Consider the following 11321-nt stretch of genomic DNA (forward strand, 5'->3'; position numbering starts at 1 on the left):
CTTTGGCTAATGTAAGCAGTGGAATCTTAACTGTGGAAAATAGAAACATAGGAACATATTCTGTTCTTTTAGACTGTTCTGTCATTTTATTTGAATATGGCAGATCTTCTAATTCCATTTCCCCACCTTTCTCAACATCCCTTTTGTAGCCCTTATTTCCCAAGTAAAAGATACCAAATCTGCTGCACATTACTGCCAATTATTCTGACTGTTCAAATATTATTGATGCGCAAACGAGATGGAACAATTTTTTGAGAAGGCCTTGTCTGCACACATGGCAAACTTTGTTTGTTACTTAGAAGCCTATGTGAATTTCCAAGATCCATAGTGAGGGCAGAACCATAATAATAAATAATAATCCTTGTATTTGATATAGCACTTTATCACATTATTAAGATGTCTCAAAGCACTTCATAAGATATACTATAAAGTGAATATTACTGTAAAGTGTATTTTGTGCATGAAATGCGGCATCCAGTTGCGCACAGCAATGTTCCACAAACAGTCATGGAATGAGTGACCAACCTGGTGATCCTAAGAGGAAGGCAATACTGAGGGAATAGAGAGTTTCACAATCTTGACAGTCATTCCACATCAACCTGTGAAAACATTCTCCCGATGTAAAAGACCCTATGCCAAATGTAAAGATTATTATTATAAGCTCAGGGTTCTTGAAAATGCATTAAACTTTAAATAGGACTATTGCAGATCGAAGAGGGGAACCGACATTGAGTGGGAAATGACACATATTTGCTGATCCATCTAATCCTGCTCTCTACCCTGGTTCTTGGAATGTATTCCTCTGCTTAGTGCCAGAAAAAATCACATCCTTTTTGTAAGACACGCCTATGCTTTCTCAAGGGAGAAATGTTTGTCTGAAAGAGAATAATAACTAGATAAACACAGCTGTCGATGTCATCAAACTGAGCATTGGCTTGAGAGAGTTTCAGCAATGAAACAAAGCAGCAGCTGATATGTGGTTGGCCTATCTGCCTTAGCAACTACAAAACCCAGGCAATTATTTTTGGTGAGCCGAGTGTCTGACACATGTGGAAATCGATCACCATGGTAAGAGTGTCCAAATCATAGATTTAGATAGATTGTACAGCAAAGAAACAAGCCATTTGGCCTAACAAGCTTGTGCCTGGGTTTATACACCACATGAGTCTTCACCCACCTCTTACTCCCTCCCTTGTGGAATCCTGTAGCTCAGCGGATCTAAAGGTTAGAGGAATTTTCTAAAGGATAGAGGGATTAAGGGATATGGGGATAGGGTGGGTAAATGGAATTAGGTTAGAAGATCAGCCATGATCTTATTAAATGGCGGGGCAGGCTCGAGGGGACGAATGGCCTACTCCTGCTTCTACATCTTATGATCTTATGATCTTATGGTTAGAGCACTCGCTTCGCAAGCGAGAGACCTGGGTTCGACTCCTGGGCAGGGCGAAACATTGAGCAAGTTTCCTTGCTCCACACACCTCTGTTTACCTACTGGTAAGTAGGAACCCGGTTTTTAGTCAATTGGCGGATTGCTTTTATGTGGGTAATAATTCCTTCAAAAAAATAAATAATAAAAATTGGTGACTTAATCCATGACTGTTTGTGGGACACTGTTTTATGCAATTGGCTGCTGTGTTTCGCCCACAAAATATACAGTCAATTCACTTTACAGTATTTTCTTGAAGTGCTTTGAGATGTCTCGAAGATGTGATAAGGCGCTGTATCAAATGCAAGGATTATTATTATTTATTATTAAATCCTTCTCCCTCATGTGTCTATCTAATTTCCTCTTTAATGCATCTATGCTAATTGTTTCAACCACCGCTTCGGACAGTGAATTCCACTTTCTCACGATCTTCTCGTGAAGAAGTTCCTCTTAAATTCTCTTTAAATTCTTTTGTAACTATCTTATACTTTTGTTCATTGGTTACAGACCCCAACAATTCGAACCGATTATTTACACTGTATACTAATCTAATCAAACCGTTTTATGATTTTAAATGTTTCTATTAGGTCCTCTCTTAAACATCTCCTCTCTAGAGGAAAAAAGACCTAACTTATGTATTCTGTCCTGATAGAAGTAACCTGTTATCTACATCAACAACAACTTGTTCAACAACTTGCATTTATATAGTGTCGCACATGTTCTACACTGTATAAATGAGATGCTCTGAGATGCTAGCAGTGTTCACATAAGTAGCATCTCAGAGTGCCTGAACATTTATTCCAGCAAACCTATACTGTACTCTTTTCTTCAGTGTGGTGACCAGAACTGAACTCCATACTCCAAGTGTTGTCTAACCAAGGTTTTATATAAATTCAACATTCTCTTCTCACTTTTACACTGTATCCCTCCGGAAATAAAATCAGGACCCCACTGGTACTTTTATATGGCCATATCTACCCATGTTACTACCTTTAGAGATTTGTGGATCTGAATTCCCAGATCTTTATGCTCCTCTCTACTTGTCTTATAACTATATAGGCTATATACAGCTTCTTTATTTTTTTCTACTAAAGTGAATTACTTTGCATTTTCCGATGTTAAACTTCATTTGCCATCTATTTGCCCATTCTGCCTTACAAAATCCTGGAGTTTGGCAAGAGCCAAATATTGGAGACCTCACTGGTTGTGCTGAAGTTTAACCAGCGTAAACCACCTAAATTACTATTGATATCACAGTCTGATAAGCCTCCTACTGTTTATCTAGCTTGGACCACTCTACCTCTTAGGGCTTTGGCTTGCAGTGTTTACTGAAGCTGAGTAGTAAGAATCTCCTTCCCTCCAACATCTGCTGATGAGTCAGGCTGGCAGGGTTGTCATCAGCAGTGCCCCGGAGTACTACGGACCCACCGAGATTGCCACAGAGAGTTGGCTCGATTCTGACATTCTTTGCCAGCTTGACTCCAAGGAGACCCCACGTAAATGCAATAAACCTAATGGAAATGTATTGGCTCAAAAATTACCACAACCAAAAACCTCTCCTATTTCAGGCAAAGATCGACCTGCTGTGCATCTTCAGAATTTTCTACCTATATTCCAAACTTATAACCTTTTTGTACTACTGAGCTCTATAATAACTTTGAGGCTGTTGGAACAAATTAATTCATGAATTTGACCTGGGGATTATATTGGAGCCATTTTAAAACCTCAGTATAAGCTTGTCCATATCAAAGCCTTTCAACATCTAACTGTTTTCCAGTGGTAAGGTATTCCTGTGATTTACAGAGGTAGTTTCCCTGGCAACATGTATTGACTTCATGTAAAACCTTCAGACATAGATATTACTCTGCTGGCGTCTGTGAGTAGAATGCCTGGTTTTATTTGTGAATATTAGTCACGACTAAATCAATAGTAATTATGCTTTAATTGACTAATTGACCTGTTCATTTCCATAAACTTTGCTGGATCTTAGAAATGGTATGATCTATACACTTTTTAATTGACAAATATTAACAGAATTTCTTCAAAAAGACATGAATGAAGAGCTTGACATGTCAATTGATGAATTAAAACTAGATTGAGAATAAAGGCATCATAATATTTGAAGATTAACAAATACAATAAAAGAAGGACCAAAGACAAAAATGTACCCATAAATAGCAATGTTCCACATCATTCTCAGCAAATCTCTATACAGTAGGAGAATTTACAAACAATAACAACTTGCACCTTTCACATGGGGTAGCATCTCAGAGCGTTTACAAAAGTTTTTCTGAAAACATTATCGTATCCACCAGCAATTGGAAGTCTGTGTGTGTCGTACATTAAAGGAAGGTTGCAGCTCTGATTACAAGAGATTCAGATAAAAAAGGCCCTTCAGCCTATTTAATTGCAGAGTATCCATACAACAGTTCACCCATTGCATCATCCAGCTGTTTAACAGATGGGAAAATAGGATAAAAAGTATAAATAGGTGCTAATACACCAAGGCACACTGAGTATGTTGCCAATGCAGGAGCTACATCTGGTCTAAGTACTGTACTGTATTGTAATACATCTCTTATCTAATTTTCTTATTTAGAGAATTAAGTTTGTGGTCCTCATTAAACAAAGTCATGATAAACCAATATATGTTCCAGAATGGAGTGTATAGACTGTAAGGAGAATTGGAATCATCATTGTCACTTCTCTGGACAAGGAAAAGGTATGGAAATATTCTCAGCATCATAACCCTTAAGACAACTAGGAAGATGTACATCTTTAGCAACTAACTTGATTGGGAAAAAGCAAACCCAAACACAACTATCTGCAAATAACCTCTCCTTGGAGGAAGAATACTGCTGACAACTCTATTGACAAGTCTGCCTGAACTGAAATACCAAACAACAACAACAAATTACACTTGTATAGTGCCATTCACATTGGAAAGACGTCCCAGGATGTTGGACAATCAAGGGTTTTGGACAGCACTTGTATACTAGGGACTTATTATACAATACAATTTACATTTATACAATGCCTTTCATGTCGGGAGGATGTCTCAAAGCACTTCATAGGGCACCCAAGTTGGGCACTGACTCCTGCATTAGCACAAAAGATAAAGCGTGCACACACATACATGCACACACAAATAATCCTTGCATTTGATATAGCGCTTTTCATGTCGGGAGGACATACCAAAGAGCTTAAAGACCCTACTCAGTCTAGACTTGCGGATGGTTGACTTTGTCAAGTGAACAGGGAAATTCAAGGCTTGCTTCTGTTCACATACACGGTATTCTGCTATTTAATTCAGAAAATATATTCAGACCAAAGAGTGTTTCAAAAAATATTTCTCATTGCAGAGGATTGTGAGAATGTGGAGTGATCTTCCCTTGGATGTAGAATTGATTGGGATATTTAAAAGGAAGATGTTTCTATGTCCATAACTGTGTTGCAAGCAGTTTATAACATCAATTCAGAGCAGTCCTTACTTATTGAAATAGTCACTGCCCCTTTACTTCTCTATGCTGCTGGGTGGGACATGGAGAATTTTTTAGTGCCCTGCGACTGTATAATATTTTCATGAGTATTTGCAAGTGAATCCATTAAATATAACTTTAAACAAAGACCTAGGCATCTCTGCTTGTCCTTCAGAATTATTTTAGAAATTGTGTGTAGAAAGTGTTTGATGAATTTTCCTACCTTTTGCAGTAAAGCGCTCTGAGACGCCATCCAGCGTGGAGAACGCTATATCAATCCAAGTTGTTGTTGTTAAATAATGAATAGGACGTCCAGCACCTTGGACCATCCTCCCAATGTGAAAGGTGCTACACAAATGTCATTTGTTGTTGTTGAATACTTGCATAATACGATCTCTAGATGGTTAGGAGTACTTTGACAATTTATAAAATATTACCAATAATGGTCAATTTAAGGACATCTGTTAGATAATAAATAGTTGAAGGATATGAAATATGACAAAGCACACTGTGTTCTTACAGAGCTCATTACAGAATAAGACTGCCCAGTGGGGGAGACACTATCTAAGCCATAAAGAAACCAAAGAATTCCAGGTAGTTTGGGGATTCTGACCAGCTGCCTTGTGAAGCAAGCTTATGATATTTAGCTGATCTCAGCCAGGATAGCAGTTGAGATACTAACAATTGATCTTAGTTCAGTACTAGCGTGCTAGAGAGGTGAAAAAAAAATAGATAAGATTTCTGCTGAATAACTGATGCTGTAAAGTGTGTGCTATGTGAACCCACATAATATGTGAGGATTAAGCTAAGCTGTGATACACCCCCCCCCCCCCCCCCCCCTCCCCACAGTTTGAGTAATGTAAGGGTGCTGGAATGTTACCAGTACCCATTAGACTGTAGGCCAGCAAATGCACCTTTGAAAGGAGAAGAGAACATTGGCAGCAAAAAAGCAATATGATAATAATACTGCAGTTTATTGTTCTTCTCTGACACAACTACCACAAGAATTTAGTTTGACACTGGCTCCACTATAACAGCTGGAGCTTACACAATGTGTGGAAAAGCATGCACATCATAATGTCACAGTGTCACTACAATGCATTATAAAACAAGTCTATCTGCTTATCAGTGTAAATTTGATACATTTGCCCCTTACTTCTCTTAAAGATCTAACAACAACAGTACCCTTCATATGGGGAGTGTCTTGGTGCATTTATCTAAGGATGGATGACAAGGTGAAAAGCAACACTGCTGTAAGGCTCCTATTTGGAAGAAACCAGATCAGTGCCAAGTGCTGGTTAGTATAATCCGTTGGTGTGAGGGAGGAGGCAATATATAAGTGCCTTACTCCTAACAGCAGAGTTAATACAGCCAGGACATTCCCCCACGCAACTGAGTCCAGCCACATCCTTCAAGGGAGGCACTGAGCGGAGGTAACACACTTCCACACAGGAAAAGGGGGCATTGATGGAGACCTACCACCCATTGGCTACAATTGGCACATAGCCTAGGGATATAGAGAGCGGAGAGAAAGGGATGAGAAATCATAGAATTATAAAATTTTGAATATTTATAGCATAGAAAGAGATCATTTCGGTCCAGAGTTTAGGTTTCAATTTTTTTAAAAAAACTGCGAAAATCTGTAGAAGGAATTTCAAGCTTAAAATGCTAATGGCAGTGAGGAGTATGAACATTGATCCTCTCCTAACAGCTCAGTGAAGTTCATCAGTTTGTGCACTGATGTTAGCATCAAACACTCCCTGCTCGGGTGTAGCAATGGGCAACAGTAGGCTTTAAACTCAACCTCACAAAGAGCATCCCCTTTCCACTTCTCACACCACCCATCTTTATACTGTATTCAAATGATCTGAAGCTTGTCAATTCAGTGCCTACGTTTGCCTGGTTTGTAATGCAGTCAGTGCCCATCCACAGTAAACTAATTTACAACTGCAGCATTTTACAGTGGGATCTTTACTCCAGAAATGGGAGAAGACTTCATCCCTTCAGTCTGAGATGTTAGAATCCACAGGTGAAAGCACAATGTGCAAATCTACCATAGCATCCAATTGCTCCACAGAGTAGATTTCACTTTTGTTTTGTTCCATATGTCACTCAGTGAGAGCATATTTAGAACATACACAAACTCCTCATACTCTGTCTGAAGATATAGCTTCATTACTGTCACACACAAGTTCCCACAAGAGAATTCAAATGATCATACCCTAAATGTTCTCACCACTTTCAAAGCATTAAAGTCTCCAGGAAACATTGGGCTCTACAGAGGCTTTACTGATTTCAGATCTTTTGTTAAACCTGGATAATCATCTGTTGTCTGATTAAGATTCTGATGCAAAATGTATCTCAAGATTTTATCTTAGTGCAATTCTTGTGGAAATTCATGGACTAACAATCGAAAAGAATGTGATTGTTGAGCGGGGCATTTCAGTGGAAATCTGTGGATGTTTTGAGTTGAGTTGCTGAATTAGGGAAGTGAAAACTTGCAGGCTTCTCTCCAGTGGTGTGAACATTATCCACTTACTGAAAACTGGGACCGGCTGTCTTTTATTGTTTTTTTCATTTCTCCCTGGGAATTTACCTTTGGGTGCTAGTGAGAACAGAGGGATTAACACTTCTCATTTTGATCATTTTTAGTTTCACTTCATTCTTCTGCTTTAAAGCAGGAATGACTGACTCACAGAACAAATAATCAGTGCAGCAATGCAGAAGGAAATTCCTTTTCCTTCAATGTATTTTGATTTGGGAAGAGTTCTCTTTATAACATTCCAGTGCCTTGGGACATCCTCCTGACATGAAAGTTGCTATACAAATTTAATTTTGTATTGTATAAAAATATTTGTTTGTGTTTAGTGCCTAAACAGTCCTCTGAACCTTTCTGTTTCTCTTGTAGTCAATCAATAGTTTGAATCATGAAAGAAATAATAAATAATCCTTGCATTTGATATATCGCCTTATCATGCATTCAGATGTCTCAAGGCGCTTCATAGGATATAGTGTAAAATAGATTGACTGGTATTTTGTAGGCAAAAGAAACACGGCAGCCAGTTGTGCACAGCAATGTAGCATTGTTTTAGTCCTCGCAATGTCACAAATTCAACTCTTCTTTCATTGTCCTTTACCCGACAGAAGCTGATCAAAGGTTTATTCTCAGAGACTTTTTGACTCTTGATTAAAATTTGTTTCTAAAAAGGATTCAACTTTTTTTTGTGAAGTAAACAGTGTCCAGTGGAGGTCAAGAGTTATTCAAAAAATTCACTCCCACACCCAGCTATGGTGCCCGTCCAACAATGTCAAGCGCTTTGAGATGCCCTCCCAATATGAAAGGCTCTGTGTAAATGTAAATTGTATTGCACATTATCTTGTATTCTTTCACTCATCTGTTTCCTTTTTGATATTACTATATATAATTTTGTTGGCTCTGATATATTAGTGTTGTACAATATGCACATTTTAGTCTGAATGCCAGAGACTATGGATTGTGTATTAAAAATGCCAGTTCTTCCTTTTTTCTTTCTAAGAATAACACTTGCTCAGTGTTGAATTCTACAGCCTGAAGTGTTGCATCAAAGCAAGGACATGCTGATAATCCTAAATCTTTTAACAATACTTATCAAGATTAATATTAGTCTGTTGTATGTTTAATGGAACAAATGCTCTGGAGTAAATGTTAATAAATAATAGTCTATTGATTTATCGACTTTCAAAATTAATAACTCACTGAAAGCTGAATCTACCTTCATCTCCTGGGCTCTCGTTCTTCTGCTACTTATTGCAGTTGTAAACAAATATCTGTTAGCCCCGCAAAGACATCAACAAAGCCATTATTGCTAGCAGTGTGTGAAGAGTAGTTCTGAAGACTTCCACAAACTGAAAGCTCTGAGACAGAACGAGAAGGGACACTTTTGCTTGAGAATCATGCGTATGGAAAACAACTTTCTTCAAAGGAATGCTAACTGTGCATATTTGATAAAAGGGTCACAATATGTATTACTGGTCTCACACTTTTTGCTTTTTAACTTCCTTTTTACACCACTAAATATATACAAATCATGCAAACTACTGGATTGTAGCCAGATGCTATTTTTTTACCATTGAATTAAGGAAGAGTTTAAGCACTGAGGATAAACCGTGCCTGTTTTAAGAGCAAAAATCACAAGTATATTCATACTTTACATATCAACATTTAAACCCATGTTCTAACAGTGAAACTTACCAGTGTCCTCCCTTAATGTCTACAGAGAGCTCTCTCCTCTGTACCTGCTCCTTGCAGCCTCTACCCAGATTTGATTAAAAAAGGAACTAACTGTGACAGAGTTTGAAGCTACAGAAGAAGGAACAGGAACAAAATCACTTCGTTCTCTTTTTTTTCAGATGAGTACCTTCGGAAAAAAAGGAAGGAAGGGAGGGGAGAGGAAGCCAACAGCCCTTTGACTTCCTGCAAAAAAATAAGGAAACTCCAGATAATCATCTTTCTCTGAGAAAAAAAGAGATTCATATGGAAACAACAAAAAAGGAAATTAGATAGAGGTTTGTGCCTTCATTCCCAGCCTGGACTGGGGCACTGGTTACATACAGGAATGCAGTACTTATGGAGAAGATAAGCCTTTTTTAAGCACAATCCATCAATTGTCTGTGGGCAATAAAAGCTTTTCATTGCTTATCGTAATCAAATTATTATTAGAATGCATTCCTTGTAAGTTTTGTTTCATATCTGTAACTGAAGTCCTTTACCAATATAATCTAAATTAATTTTATTTATTGCTAAACCCTTCTAGCAGTACCTCATGAATAGAATTTTATGAAAATAAAATGACTAATGTTTAACTTTTGCACACATTTAAACTGATGGATTCTGATCAATTTTTATGCTTACAATAAACTGCTCTTGTAGCTGCAAAAGTTTACAACAGAGAGAAGTGATCAACGGCGAGTATTTCTACAATAACTAGCTGGAAACTAATGAAAGACATTTTATTACCTACAGCTCAATCTTAGAAAGAATGTGCATTTGAGAGGAGATAAACAGATTACCGAAAAATAGACCACTAGTGATGCGGATACTGTGACTGTGGAATAGCCATGGCTCATGCGAGTTATGTTGCTCAAATTTATTCCACGATTTATTTTCCAAAATCTTCTTCTTTCATTATTTATCCCAGTCCTCGCTAACTCCATTGGCTCCCTATTTCCCAGTGAATTGTTTTCAAGGTCCTCACCCTCACCTATAAATCCCCTCTCGGCCTAGTACCTCCTTATCTTTTTGCATTTATATATATCTAATAATAATCCTTGCATTTGATATAGCAGCTTATCATGTCTTCAAGACATCTCAAAATCCTTCACAGAATATACTGTAAAGTGAATTGACTGTTTTTTTGTGGGTGAAACGCGGCAGCCAATTGCGCACAGCAGTATCCCACACACAGTCGTGGATTGAAGGGACCAATTTTTTTTTTGAAGGAATTATTACCTCCGGAAAAATGATCTGCCAATTGACTAACAACCGGGTTCCTAATTACTGCTAGTAATAAATGTCTTTGTTGTACACTCTGAAACCTAATGTTATTTCTCAGCTGCATTAAAGCTGTTTTATCTGTCTTTAGCTTTTGATCTCTTTGTTCACTGTTGATATCAATCTGTGTTGAAGTATTTTATATTTTTTCACATTTCTCTGCTTGGGTCTTGGTGCATCACATACCATACCTTGGCAGGAAAGGTGGGCTGGTGGCCCTCTTTTCAAAAATGGCTGACCTTTGCTGGTAACAACTTCAGTGCTATTATATCCCAGGGCAAAGCATGTTGCAGCACTAATGCCCTGCTTTACGGCGCTTACTCACTCTCGGCATCCAAACTATTGCCTTCAGCACCTTTACCACACCTACAGCATTTTCCTCTTTCCAGCATCATTGTTCTTACTGCATTGTTCAGATTCATTTGTCTCATGGAATAGAGTTGGGACCCCTGATTCATAATGGGGAAGAATATAAACTTTAAAAACATTTTAAAAAATCCCATCACTCTATTAAGGATTCCCTACTATCTCCTGAAGAAAATTCTGAAGTCCTTATTCTCCTTTTCTCCATAGATATCACATAAAATTCCAGAAATTTTTCCAACTTTACATCTTGACCTGTTGCCTTGACCTCAGAAACCATTGTGTTCCACAACAGCATTCCAGCATCTTTATGTTCGCTTTGTGCACTTATCCCTCCAATCCTCAATCTCATTCCAACCATTTGTGTTTGTGGGTCATTGCTGTGTGCAAATTCGCTGTTGTGTTTGCCACAAAATAGTTTACAGCATATCCTGTAAAGCACTTTGAGATATCCTCCCAAAGTGAAATGCGCCCTATTAAAGGCAAGGATTATTATTATTATCTTTCATACAACTTCTTTTAA

At 38.0% G+C, this 11321-nt stretch overlaps 1 protein-coding gene across 1 annotated transcript in view; it reads right to left on the bottom strand.

The window, feature by feature from the left end:
* Positions 1-9198, bottom strand: part of znf366 (zinc finger protein 366) — a 29479-nt gene extending 20281 nt beyond the window's left edge. The window contains exon 1 of the mRNA XM_007899793.2: positions 9137-9198. The gene's annotated coding sequence lies outside the window, so the exon portion shown is untranslated. The remainder of the gene's footprint in view (positions 1-9136) is intronic.
* Positions 9199-11321: the final 2123 nt, after the last annotated feature.

The sequence above is a fragment of the Callorhinchus milii genome, unplaced genomic scaffold, assembly GCF_018977255.1.
Source record: "Callorhinchus milii isolate IMCB2004 unplaced genomic scaffold, IMCB_Cmil_1.0 Scaffold1, whole genome shotgun sequence".
NCBI lineage: Eukaryota > Metazoa > Chordata > Chondrichthyes > Chimaeriformes > Callorhinchidae > Callorhinchus > Callorhinchus milii.